The sequence below is a fragment of the Oncorhynchus masou genome, unplaced genomic scaffold, assembly GCF_036934945.1.
Source record: "Oncorhynchus masou masou isolate Uvic2021 unplaced genomic scaffold, UVic_Omas_1.1 unplaced_scaffold_1121, whole genome shotgun sequence".
NCBI classification, from domain to species: domain Eukaryota; kingdom Metazoa; phylum Chordata; class Actinopteri; order Salmoniformes; family Salmonidae; genus Oncorhynchus; species Oncorhynchus masou.
The window spans coordinates 141455-153954 of NW_027000944.1; the positions used below are offsets into that span (position 1 = coordinate 141455).

Sequence of the window (12500 nt, forward strand, 5' to 3'; positions counted from 1 at the left end):
GGGGGGCAGAGAGAGGGAGGAGGGACAGAGAGGGGGAGGACAGAGAGAGAGGGGAGGGAGGGACAGAGAGGGGGAGACTGAGGGATGGAGGGACAGAGAGGGAGAGGGGACAGAGGGAGGGAGGGAGGGAGGGAGGGAGGGAGGGAGGGAGGGAGGGAGGGAGGGAGGGAGGGAGGGAGGGAGGGAGGGAGGGACAAGAAAACAAAGAATGTAATAGAGTGTATGCATGCTAGTCTTAGGTTGAAACTTGGCAGTTGGTACTTATCCACTGACAGACAGACAGACGGACGGACGGACGGACGGACAGACAGACAGGCTATGTGCTCACTGCCCACAAAATTATGTTGAAACTGAGCTGCACTTCCTAACAGACAGACAGACAGACAGACAGGCTATGTGCTCAATGCCCACAAAATTATGTGGAAACTGAGCTGCACTTCCTAACCTCCTGCCAAATGTATGACCATATTAGAGGCACATATTTCCCTCAGATTACACAGATCCACAAAGAATTTGAAAACAAACACAATTTTTATAAACTCCCATATCTACTGGGTGAAATACCACAGTGTGACATCACAGCAGCAAGATGTGACCTGTTGCCACAAGAAAAGGTCAACCAGTGAAGAACAAACAACATTGTAAATACAACCTATATTTATGTTTATTTATTTTCCCTTTTGTTCTTTAACAGAGGGAGGGAGGAGGCAGGGGGAGAGAGAGGGCAGAGGGAGGGAGGAGGCAGAGGGAGGGAGGAGGCAGAGGGAGGGAGGAGGCAGAGGGAGGGAGAGGGCAGAGGGAGGGAGAGGGCAGAGGGAGGGAGAGGGCAGAGGGAGGGAGGAGGCAGAGGGAGGGAGAGGGCAGAGGGAGGAGGCAGAGGGAGGGAGAGGGCAGGGGGAGGGAGAGGGCAGAGGGAGGGAGAGGGCAGAGGGAGGGAGGAGGCAGAGGGAGGGAGAGGGCAGAGGGAGGGAGAGGGCAGAGGGAGGGAGGGAGGAGGCAGAGGGAGGGAGGAGGCAGAGGGAGGGAGGAGGCAGGGGGAGGGAGAGGGCAGAGGGAGGGAGGAGGCAGAGGGAGGGAGAGGGCAGAGGGAGGGAGGAGGCAGAGGGAGGGAGGAGGCAGAGGGAGGGAGGAGGCAGAGGGAGGGAGGAGGCAGAGACAGAGAGGAAAAAGAGAAGGGGACCCACCTTGAATTTGCTCTGATGCTTATCAGCGAAGTCTTTGTCAGGACAGCTACAGTAGCTACCCATGTCTCGTTCAGAACACCATCTGACCTCTACAGGACAGAGGAGAGACAACACAGACATTATCCCTCAGACTGGAACGGCGACCTGGACAAGCTGACACTGTGAGGATCCCTGGAAACTTTACCATCACGTGTCTGCATTTCAGATCAAACAGGTATCAAGACAAATTAACAGCATGGTACTTGCAACTCCAGGGTTGTGGGTTCGATTCCCATGGGGGACCAGTACGGGGAAAAGTAGGATAATGTATGAACTCACTACTGTAAGTAAATTACTTTTTTTTTTTTTTTTTTACACATTTGCCTTTGGATGATGCTGTACTTCCCCAAAACGGCCAGCAGAGGGCAGGCTGTAATAACACCGCCACACTAACTCCCTTATATCCTATATCTAACCACTACTAGTCTATCTCTAGTGCCCTATATCAAACCACTACTAGTCTCTCTAGTGCCCTATATCTAACCACTACTAGTCTGTCTCTAGTGCCCTATATCGAACCACTACTAGTCTATCTCTAGTGCCCCATATCAAACCACTACTAGTCTGTCTCTATTCCCCTATATCTAACCACTACTAGTCTATCTCTAGTCCCCTATATCTAACCACTACTAGTCTCTCTAGTCCCCTATATCTAACCACTACTAGTCTATCTCTATTCCCCTATATCTAACCACTACTAGTCTGTCTCTAGTGACCTATATCTAACCACTACTAGTCTGTCTCTATTCCCCTATATCTAACCACTACTAGTCTCTCTAGTCCCCTATATCTAACCACTACTAGTCTATCTATAGTCCCCTATATCTAACCACTACTAGTCTGTCTCTATTCCCCTATATCTAACCACTACCAGTCTGTCTCTAGTGACCTATATCTAACCACTACTAGTCTGTCTCTATTCCCCTATATCTAACCACTACTAGTCTCTCTAGTCCCCTATATCTAACCACTACTAGTCTATCTATAGTCCCCTATATCTAACCACTTCTAGTCTGTCTCTATTCCCCTATATCTAACCACTACCAGTCTGTCTCTCTATTCCCCTATATCTAACCACTACTAGTCTGTCTCTATTCCCCTATATCTAACCACTACTAGTCTGTCTCTATTCCCCTATATCTAACCACTACTAGTCTATCTCTAGTCCCCTATATCTAACCACTACTAGTCTCTCTAGTGCCCTATATCTAACCACTACTAGTATATCTATAGTCCCCTATATCTAACCACTACTAGTCTATCTCTAGTCCCCTATATCTAACCACTACTAGTCTCTCTAGTCCCCTATATCTAACCACTACTAGTCTCTCTAGTGCCCTATATCTAACCACTACTAGTATATCTATAGTCCCCTATATCTAACCACTACTAGTCTATCTCTAGTCCCCTATATCTAACCACTACTAGTCTGTCTCTAGTGCCCTATATCTAACCACTACTAGTCTGTCTCTAGTGCCCTATATCTAACCACTACTAGTCTATCTCTACTGCCCTATATCTAACCACTACTAGTCTGTCTCTATTCCCCTATATCTAACCACTACTAGTCTGTCTCTAGTGCCCTATATCTAACCACTACTAATCTCTCTAGTGCCCTATATCTAACCACTGCTAGTCTATCTCTAGTCCCCTATATCTAACCACTACTAGTCTATCTCTACTGCCCTATATCTAACCACTACTAGTCTGTCTCTATTCCCCTATATCTAACCACTACTAGTCTGTCTCTAGTGCCCTATATCTAACCACTACTAATCTCTCTAGTGCCCTATATCTAACCACTGCTAGTCTATCTCTAGTCCCCTATATCCAGTCCCAGCTAGTTGCTGACATTGACATATAGCACACAGGCCTAACCTATATCCAGTATCCATCAATGTTCCAGGTGCCCTCCTCAGCACTGGGTCCTGAGTCACACCTTCTCACCATGGCCTGTCCTCATCATGGTCTCCTCACATCAGCCTGCAGAGGAGAGAGAGACAGAGATTCAATATGGATGCTTTGTCATTCAAATGCACTCCAACACACTACAGATGACACTACATTAGAGAGGACTCCAACACACTACAGATGACAGTACATTAGAGAGGACTCCAACACACTACAGATGACACTACATTAGAGAGGACTCCAACACACTATAGATAACACTACATTAGAGAGGACTCCAACACACTACAGATGACAGTACATTAGTAGAGAGGACTCCAACACACTACAGATGACAGTACATTAGTAGAGAGGACTCCAACACACTACAGATGACACTACATTAGAGAGGACTCCAACACACTATAGATGACAGTACATTAGTAGAGATGACTCCAACACACTACAGATGACAGTACATTAGTAGAGAGGACTCCAACACACTACAGATGACAGTCCAGTAGAGAGGACTCCAACACACTACAGATGACAGTACATTAGTAGAGAGGACTCCAACACACTACAGATGACACTACATTAGAGAGGACTCCAACACACTACAGATGACAGTACATTAGTAGAGATGACAACAACACACTACAGATGACAGTCCAGTAGAGAGGACTCCAACACACTACAGATGACAGTACATTAGAGAGGACTCCAACACACTATAGATGACAGTACATTAGTAGAGAGGACTCCAACACACTACAGATGACAGTACATTAGAGAGGACTCCAACACACTACAGATGACAGTACATTAGTAGAGATGACTCCAACACACTACAGATGACAGTACATTAGTAGAGAGGACTCCAACACACTACAGATGACAGTACATTAGCAGAGAGAACTCCAACACACTACAGATGACAGTACATTAGTAGAGATGACTCCAACACACTACAGATGACAGTCCAGTAGAGAGGACTCCAACACACTACAGATGACAGCACATTAGTAGAGATGACTCCAACACACTACGGATGACAGTCCAGTAGAGAGGACTACAACACACTACAGATGACAGTACATTCGTAGAGAGGACTCCAACACACTATAGATGACAGTACATTAGTAGAGATGACTCCAACACACTACAGATGACAGTACATTAGTAGAGATGACAACAACACACTACAGATGACAGTCCAGTAGAGAGGACTCCAACACACTACAGATGACAGTACATTAGTAGAGAGGACTCCAACACACTACAGATGACACTACATTAGAGAGGACTCCAACACACTACAGATGACAGTACATTAGTAGAGATGACAACAACACACTACAGATGACAGTCCAGTAGAGAGGACTCCAACACACTACAGATGACAGTACATTAGAGAGGACTCCAACACACTATAGATGACAGTACATTAGTAGAGAGGACTCCAACACACTACAGATGACAGTACATTAGAGAGGACTCCAACACACTACAGATGACAGTACATTAGTAGAGATGACTCCAACACACTACAGATGACAGTACATTAGTAGAGAGGACTCCAACACACTACAGATGACAGTACATTAGCAGAGAGAACTCCAACACACTACAGATGACAGTACATTAGTAGAGATGACTCCAACACACTACAGATGACAGTCCAGTAGAGAGGACTCCAACACACTACAGATGACAGCACATTAGTAGAGATGACTCCAACACACTACGGATGACAGTCCAGTAGAGAGGACTACAACACACTACAGATGACAGTACATTCGTAGAGAGGACTCCAACACACTATAGATGACAGTACATTAGTAGAGATGACTCCAACACACTACAGATGACAGTACATTAGTAGAGAGGACTCCAACACACTACAGATGACAGTACATGAGAGAGGACTCCAACACACTTCAGATCAGGCTGAGAGTAGTGAGTAAAGCATGGATGCTGCAATTACTACATTGCTTTACAAAACAGACAGAGAGAGAGAGACAGAGACAGAGACAGAGAGGGAGAAAGAGACAGAGAGAGGGAGAGGTAGAGAGACAGAGTGAGAGACAGAGGGAGAGACAAACACAGAGAGAGACAGAGAGGGAGGGACAGAGAGACAGAGAGGGAGGGACAGAGACAGAGAGGGAGAGAGAGGGAGGGACAGAAACAGAGACCGAGAGAGAGAGAAAGACAGAGAGATGAAGTCACCTCATAGAACCCTGCTCGGTCTTGACACTGAGCTCCATGCCAGGTAACAGAGAAGACGAGATGACAGTGAAGAGGAGGTGTGCTGCAGGTGAGAAGAGGAGGGTGGGGCAATACAAATCAAAACATATAGAATCTGGGTGGACGATGGGGGCTGACTGACTGGCTGGCTGATACCTGAGCGACGGTAGAGAGTATTAACCAGATAAATGGGGCGTCAAGATTCTGTGTGTGTGTGTGTGTGTACAAGCAGCCGTGTGTGTGTGTGTGTGTGTGTATACGTGTGTGTATGCGTGCGTGCATATACGTATCTGTGTGTGTGTGTGTTTGTACAAGCAGCCGTGTGTGTGTGTGTGTGTGTGTGTGTGTGTGTGTGTGCGCTCCAGGCTATATCTGCCTACTCAATCTTTCATAAAACAAAAAAGAATCTGCCAAGGCGGCCATTGTGTCTTCCTTCAGCACTCTGAGGCAGACGTAAAGAGAACCTCTAGCTCCATATTAGAACCTACGTACAGAGAACCTCTAGCTCCATATTAGAACCTACACACAGAGAACCTCTAGCTCCATATTAGAACCTACGTACAGAGAACCTCTAGCTCCATATTAGAACCTACGTACAGAGAACCTCTAGCTCCATATTAGAACCTACATACAGAGAACCTCTAGCTCCATATTAGAACCTACGTACAGAGAACCTCTAGCTCCATATTAGAACCTACGTACAGAGAACCACTAGCTCCATATTAGAACCTACACCCAGAGAACCTCTAGCTCCATATTAGAACCTACGTACAGAGAACCTCTAGCTCCATATTAGAACCTACGCACAGAGAACCACTAGCTCCATATTAGAACCTACGTACAGAGAACCTCTAGCTCCATATTAGAACCTACGTACAGAGAACCACTAGCTCCATATTAGAACCTACACACAGAGAACCTCTAGCTCCATATTAGAACCTACGTACAGAGAACCTCTAGCTCCATATTAGAACCTACGTACAGAGAACCACTAGCTCCATATTAGAACCTACGTACAGAGAACCTCTAGCTCCATATTAGAACCTACGTACAGAGAACCACTAGCTCCATATTAGAACCTACACACAGAGAACCTCTAGCTCCATATTAGAACCTACGTACAGAGAACCTCTAGCTCCATATTAGAACCTACGTACAGAGAACCACTAGCTCCATATTAGAACCTACGTACAGAGAACCTCTAGCTCCATATTAGAACCTACGTACAGAGAACCACTAGCTCCATATTAGAACCTACACACAGAGAACCTCTAGCTCCATATTAGAACCTACGTACAGAGAACCTCTAGCTCCATATTAGAACCTACGTACAGAGAACCACTAGCTCCATATTAGAACCTACACCCAGAGAACCTCTAGCTCCATATTAGAACCTACGTACAGAGAACCTCTAGCTCCATATTAGAACCTACGCACAGAGAACCTCTAGCTCCATATTAGAACCTACGTACAGAGAACCTCTAGCTCCATATTAGAACCTACATACAGAGAACCTCTAGCTCCATATTAGAACCTACGTACAGAGAACCTCTAGCTCCATATTAGAACCTACGTACAGAGAACCACTAGCTCCATATTAGAACCTACACCCAGAGAACCTCTAGCTCCATATTAGAACCTACGTACAGAGAACCTCTAGCTCCATATTAGAACCTACGCACAGAGAACCACTAGCTCCATATTAGAACCTACGTACAGAGAACCTCTAGCTCCATATTAGAACCTACGTACAGAGAACCACTAGCTCCATATTAGAACCTACACACAGAGAACCTCTAGCTCCATATTAGAACCTACGTACAGAGAACCTCTAGCTCCATATTAGAACCTACGTACAGAGAACCACTAGCTCCATATTAGAACCTACGTACAGAGAACCTCTAGCTCCATATTAGAACCTACGTACAGAGAACCACTAGCTCCATATTAGAACCTACACACAGAGAACCTCTAGCTCCATATTAGAACCTACGTACAGAGAACCTCTAGCTCCATATTAGAACCTACGTACAGAGAACCACTAGCTCCATATTAGAACCTACGTACAGAGAACCTCTAGCTCCATATTAGAACCTACGTACAGAGAACCACTAGCTCCATATTAGAACCTACACACAGAGAACCTCTAGCTCCATATTAGAACCTACGTACAGAGAACCTCTAGCTCCATATTAGAACCTACGTACAGAGAACCACTAGCTCCATATTAGAACCTACACCCAGAGAACCTCTAGCTCCATATTAGAACCTACGTACAGAGAACCTCTAGCTCCATATTAGAACCTACGCACAGAGAACCACTAGCTCCATATTAGAACCTACGTACAGAGAACCACTAGCTCCATATTAGAACCTACACACAGAGAACCTCTAGCTCCATATTAGAACCTACGTACAGAGAACCTCTAGCTCCATATTAGAACCTACGTACAGAGAACCACTAGCTCCATATTAGAACCTACGTACAGAGAACCTCTAGCTCCATATTAGAACCTACGTACAGAGAACCACTAGCTCCATATTAGAACCTACACACAGAGAACCTCTAGCTCCATATTAGAACCTACGTACAGAGAACCTCTAGCTCCATATTAGAACCTACGTACAGAGAACCTCTAGCTCCATATTAGAACCTACGTACAGAGAACCTCTAGCACCATATTAGAACCTACGTACAGAGAACCTCTAGCTCCATATTAGAACCTACACACAGAGAACCTCTAGCTCCATATTAGAACCTACGTACAGAGAACCTCTAGCTCCATATTAGAACCTACGTACAGAGAACCACTAGCTCCATATTAGAACCTACACCCAGAGAACCTCTAGCTCCATATTAGAACCTACGTACAGAGAACCTCTAGCTCCATATTAGAACCTACGCACAGAGAACCACTAGCTCCATATTAGAACCTACGTACAGAGAACCTCTAGCTCCATATTAGAACCTACGTACAGAGAACCACTAGCTCCATATTAGAATGTACACACAGAGAACCTCTAGCTCCATATTAGAACCTACGTAGAGAGAACCTCTAGCTCCATATTAGAACCTACGTACAGAGAACCTCTAGCTCCATATTATAACCTACGTACAGAGAACCTCTAGCTCCATATTAGAACCTACGTACAGAGAACCTCTAGCTCCATATTAGAACCTACGTACAGAGAACCACTAGCTCCATATTAGAACCTACACACAGAGAACCTCTAGCTCCATATTAGAACCTACGTACAGAGAACCACTAGCTCCATATTAGAACCTACACACAGAGAACCACTAGCTCCATATTAGAACCTACACACAGAGAACCACTAGCTCCATATTAGAACCTACACACGGAGAACCACTAGCTCCATATTAGAACCTACGTACAGAGAACCTCTAGCTCCATATTAGAACCTACATACAGAGAACCTCTAGCTCCATATTAGAACCTACGTACAGAGAACCTCTAGCTCCATATTAGAACCTACGTACAGAGAACCACTAGCTCCATATTAGAACCTACACCCAGAGAACCTCTAGCTCCATATTAGAACCTACGTACAGAGAACCTCTAGCTCCATATTAGAACCTACGCACAGAGAACCACTAGCTCCATATTAGAACCTACGTACAGAGAACCTCTAGCTCCATATTAGAACCTACGTACAGAGAACCACTAGCTCCATATTAGAACCTACACACAGAGAACCTCTAGCTCCATATTAGAACCTACGTACAGAGAACCTCTAGCTCCATATTAGAACCTACGTACAGAGAACCACTAGCTCCATATTAGAACCTACGTACAGAGAACCTCTAGCTCCATATTAGAACCTACGTACAGAGAACCACTAGCTCCATATTAGAACCTACACACAGAGAACCTCTAGCTCCATATTAGAACCTACGTACAGAGAACCTCTAGCTCCATATTAGAACCTACGTACAGAGAACCACTAGCTCCATATTAGAACCTACGTACAGAGAACCTCTAGCTCCATATTAGAACCTACGTACAGAGAACCACTAGCTCCATATTAGAACCTACACACAGAGAACCTCTAGCTCCATATTAGAACCTACGTACAGAGAACCTCTAGCTCCATATTAGAACCTACGTACAGAGAACCACTAGCTCCATATTAGAACCTACACCCAGAGAACCTCTAGCTCCATATTAGAACCTACGTACAGAGAACCTCTAGCTCCATATTAGAACCTACGCACAGAGAACCACTAGCTCCATATTAGAACCTACGTACAGAGAACCACTAGCTCCATATTAGAACCTACACACAGAGAACCTCTAGCTCCATATTAGAACCTACGTACAGAGAACCTCTAGCTCCATATTAGAACCTACGTACAGAGAACCACTAGCTCCATATTAGAACCTACGTACAGAGAACCTCTAGCTCCATATTAGAACCTACGTACAGAGAACCACTAGCTCCATATTAGAACCTACACACAGAGAACCTCTAGCTCCATATTAGAACCTACGTACAGAGAACCTCTAGCTCCATATTAGAACCTACGTACAGAGAACCTCTAGCTCCATATTAGAACCTACGTACAGAGAACCTCTAGCACCATATTAGAACCTACGTACAGAGAACCTCTAGCTCCATATTAGAACCTACACACAGAGAACCTCTAGCTCCATATTAGAACCTACGTACAGAGAACCTCTAGCTCCATATTAGAACCTACGTACAGAGAACCACTAGCTCCATATTAGAACCTACACCCAGAGAACCTCTAGCTCCATATTAGAACCTACGTACAGAGAACCTCTAGCTCCATATTAGAACCTACGCACAGAGAACCACTAGCTCCATATTAGAACCTACGTACAGAGAACCTCTAGCTCCATATTAGAACCTACGTACAGAGAACCACTAGCTCCATATTAGAATGTACACACAGAGAACCTCTAGCTCCATATTAGAACCTACGTAGAGAACCTCTAGCTCCATATTAGAACCTACGTACAGAGAACCTCTAGCTCCATATTATAACCTACGTACAGAGAACCTCTAGCTCCATATTAGAACCTACGTACAGAGAACCTCTAGCTCCATATTAGAACCTACGTACAGAGAACCACTAGCTCCATATTAGAACCTACGTACAGAGAACCTCTAGCTCCATATTAGAACCTACGTACAGAGAACCACTAGCTCCATATTAGAACCTACACACAGAGAACCACTAGCTCCATATTAGAACCTACACACAGAGAACCACTAGCTCCATATTAGAACCTACACACGGAGAACCACTAGCTCCATTTTAGAACCTACGTACAGAGAACCTCTAGCTCCATATTAGAACCTACATACAGAGAACCTCTAGCTCCATATTAGAACCTACGTACAGAGAACCTCTAGCTCCATATTAGAACCTACGTACAGAGAACCACTAGCTCCATATTAGAACCTACACCCAGAGAACCTCTAGCTCCATATTAGAACCTACGTACAGAGAACCTCTAGCTCCATATTAGAACCTACGCACAGAGAACCACTAGCTCCATATTAGAACCTACGTACAGAGAACCTCTAGCTCCATATTAGAACCTACGTACAGAGAACCACTAGCTCCATATTAGAACCTACACACAGAGAACCTCTAGCTCCATATTAGAACCTACGTACAGAGAACCTCTAGCTCCATATTAGAACCTACGTACAGAGAACCACTAGCTCCATATTAGAACCTACGTACAGAGAACCTCTAGCTCCATATTAGAACCTACGTACAGAGAACCACTAGCTCCATATTAGAACCTACGTACAGAGAACCTCTAGCTCCATATTAGAACCTACGTACAGAGAACCTCTAGCTCCATATTAGAACCTACGTACAGAGAACCACTAGCTCCATATTAGAACCTACGTACAGAGAACCTCTAGCTCCATATTAGAACCTACGTACAGAGAACCACTAGCTCCATATTAGAACCTACACACAGAGAACCTCTAGCTCCATATTAGAACCTACGTACAGAGAACCTCTAGCTCCATATTAGAACCTCGTACAGAGAACCACTAGCTCCATATTAGAACCTACACCCAGAGAACCTCTAGCTCCATATTAGAACCTACGTACAGAGAACCTCTAGCTCCATATTAGAACCTACGCACAGAGAACCACTAGCTCCATATTAGAACCTACGTACAGAGAACCACTAGCTCCATATTAGAACCTACACACAGAGAACCTCTAGCTCCATATTAGAACCTACGTACAGAGAACCTCTAGCTCCATATTAGAACCTACGTACAGAGAACCACTAGCTCCATATTAGAACCTACGTACAGAGAACCTCTAGCTCCATATTAGAACCTACGTACAGAGAACCACTAGCTCCATATTAGAACCTACACACAGAGAACCTCTAGCTCCATATTAGAACCTACGTACAGAGAACCTCTAGCTCCATATTAGAACCTACGTACAGAGAACCTCTAGCTCCATATTAGAACCTACGTACAGAGAACCTCTAGCACCATATTAGAACCTACGTACAGAGAACCTCTAGCTCCATATTAGAACCTACACACAGAGAACCTCTAGCTCCATATTAGAACCTACGTACAGAGAACCTCTAGCTCCATATTAGAACCTACGTACAGAGAACCTCTAGCTCCATATTAGAACCTACGCACAGAGAACCACTAGCTCCATATTAGAACCTACGTACAGAGAACCTCTAGCTCCATATTAGAACCTACGTACAGAGAACCACTAGCTCCATATTAGAATGTACACACAGAGAACCTCTAGCTCCATATTAGAACCTACGTAGAGAGAACCTCTAGCTCCATATTAGAACCTACGTACAGAGAACCTCTAGCTCCATATTATAACCTACGTACAGAGAACCTCTAGCTCCATATTAGAACCTACGTACAGAGAACCTCTAGCTCCATATTAGAACCTACGTACAGAGAACCACTAGCTCCATATTAGAACCTACACACAGAGAACCTCTAGCTCCATATTAGAACCTACGTACAGAGAACCACTAGCTCCATATTAGAACCTACACACAGAGAACCACTAGCTCCATATTAGAACCTACACACAGAGAACCACTAGCTCCATATTAGAACCTACACACG

General features: G+C 44.7%; 1 pseudogene; it reads right to left on the minus strand.

The window, feature by feature from the left end:
- Window positions 1-12500, minus strand: part of LOC135529218 (fibroblast growth factor receptor substrate 2-like) — a 75329-nt pseudogene that overhangs the window by 12466 nt on the left and 50363 nt on the right.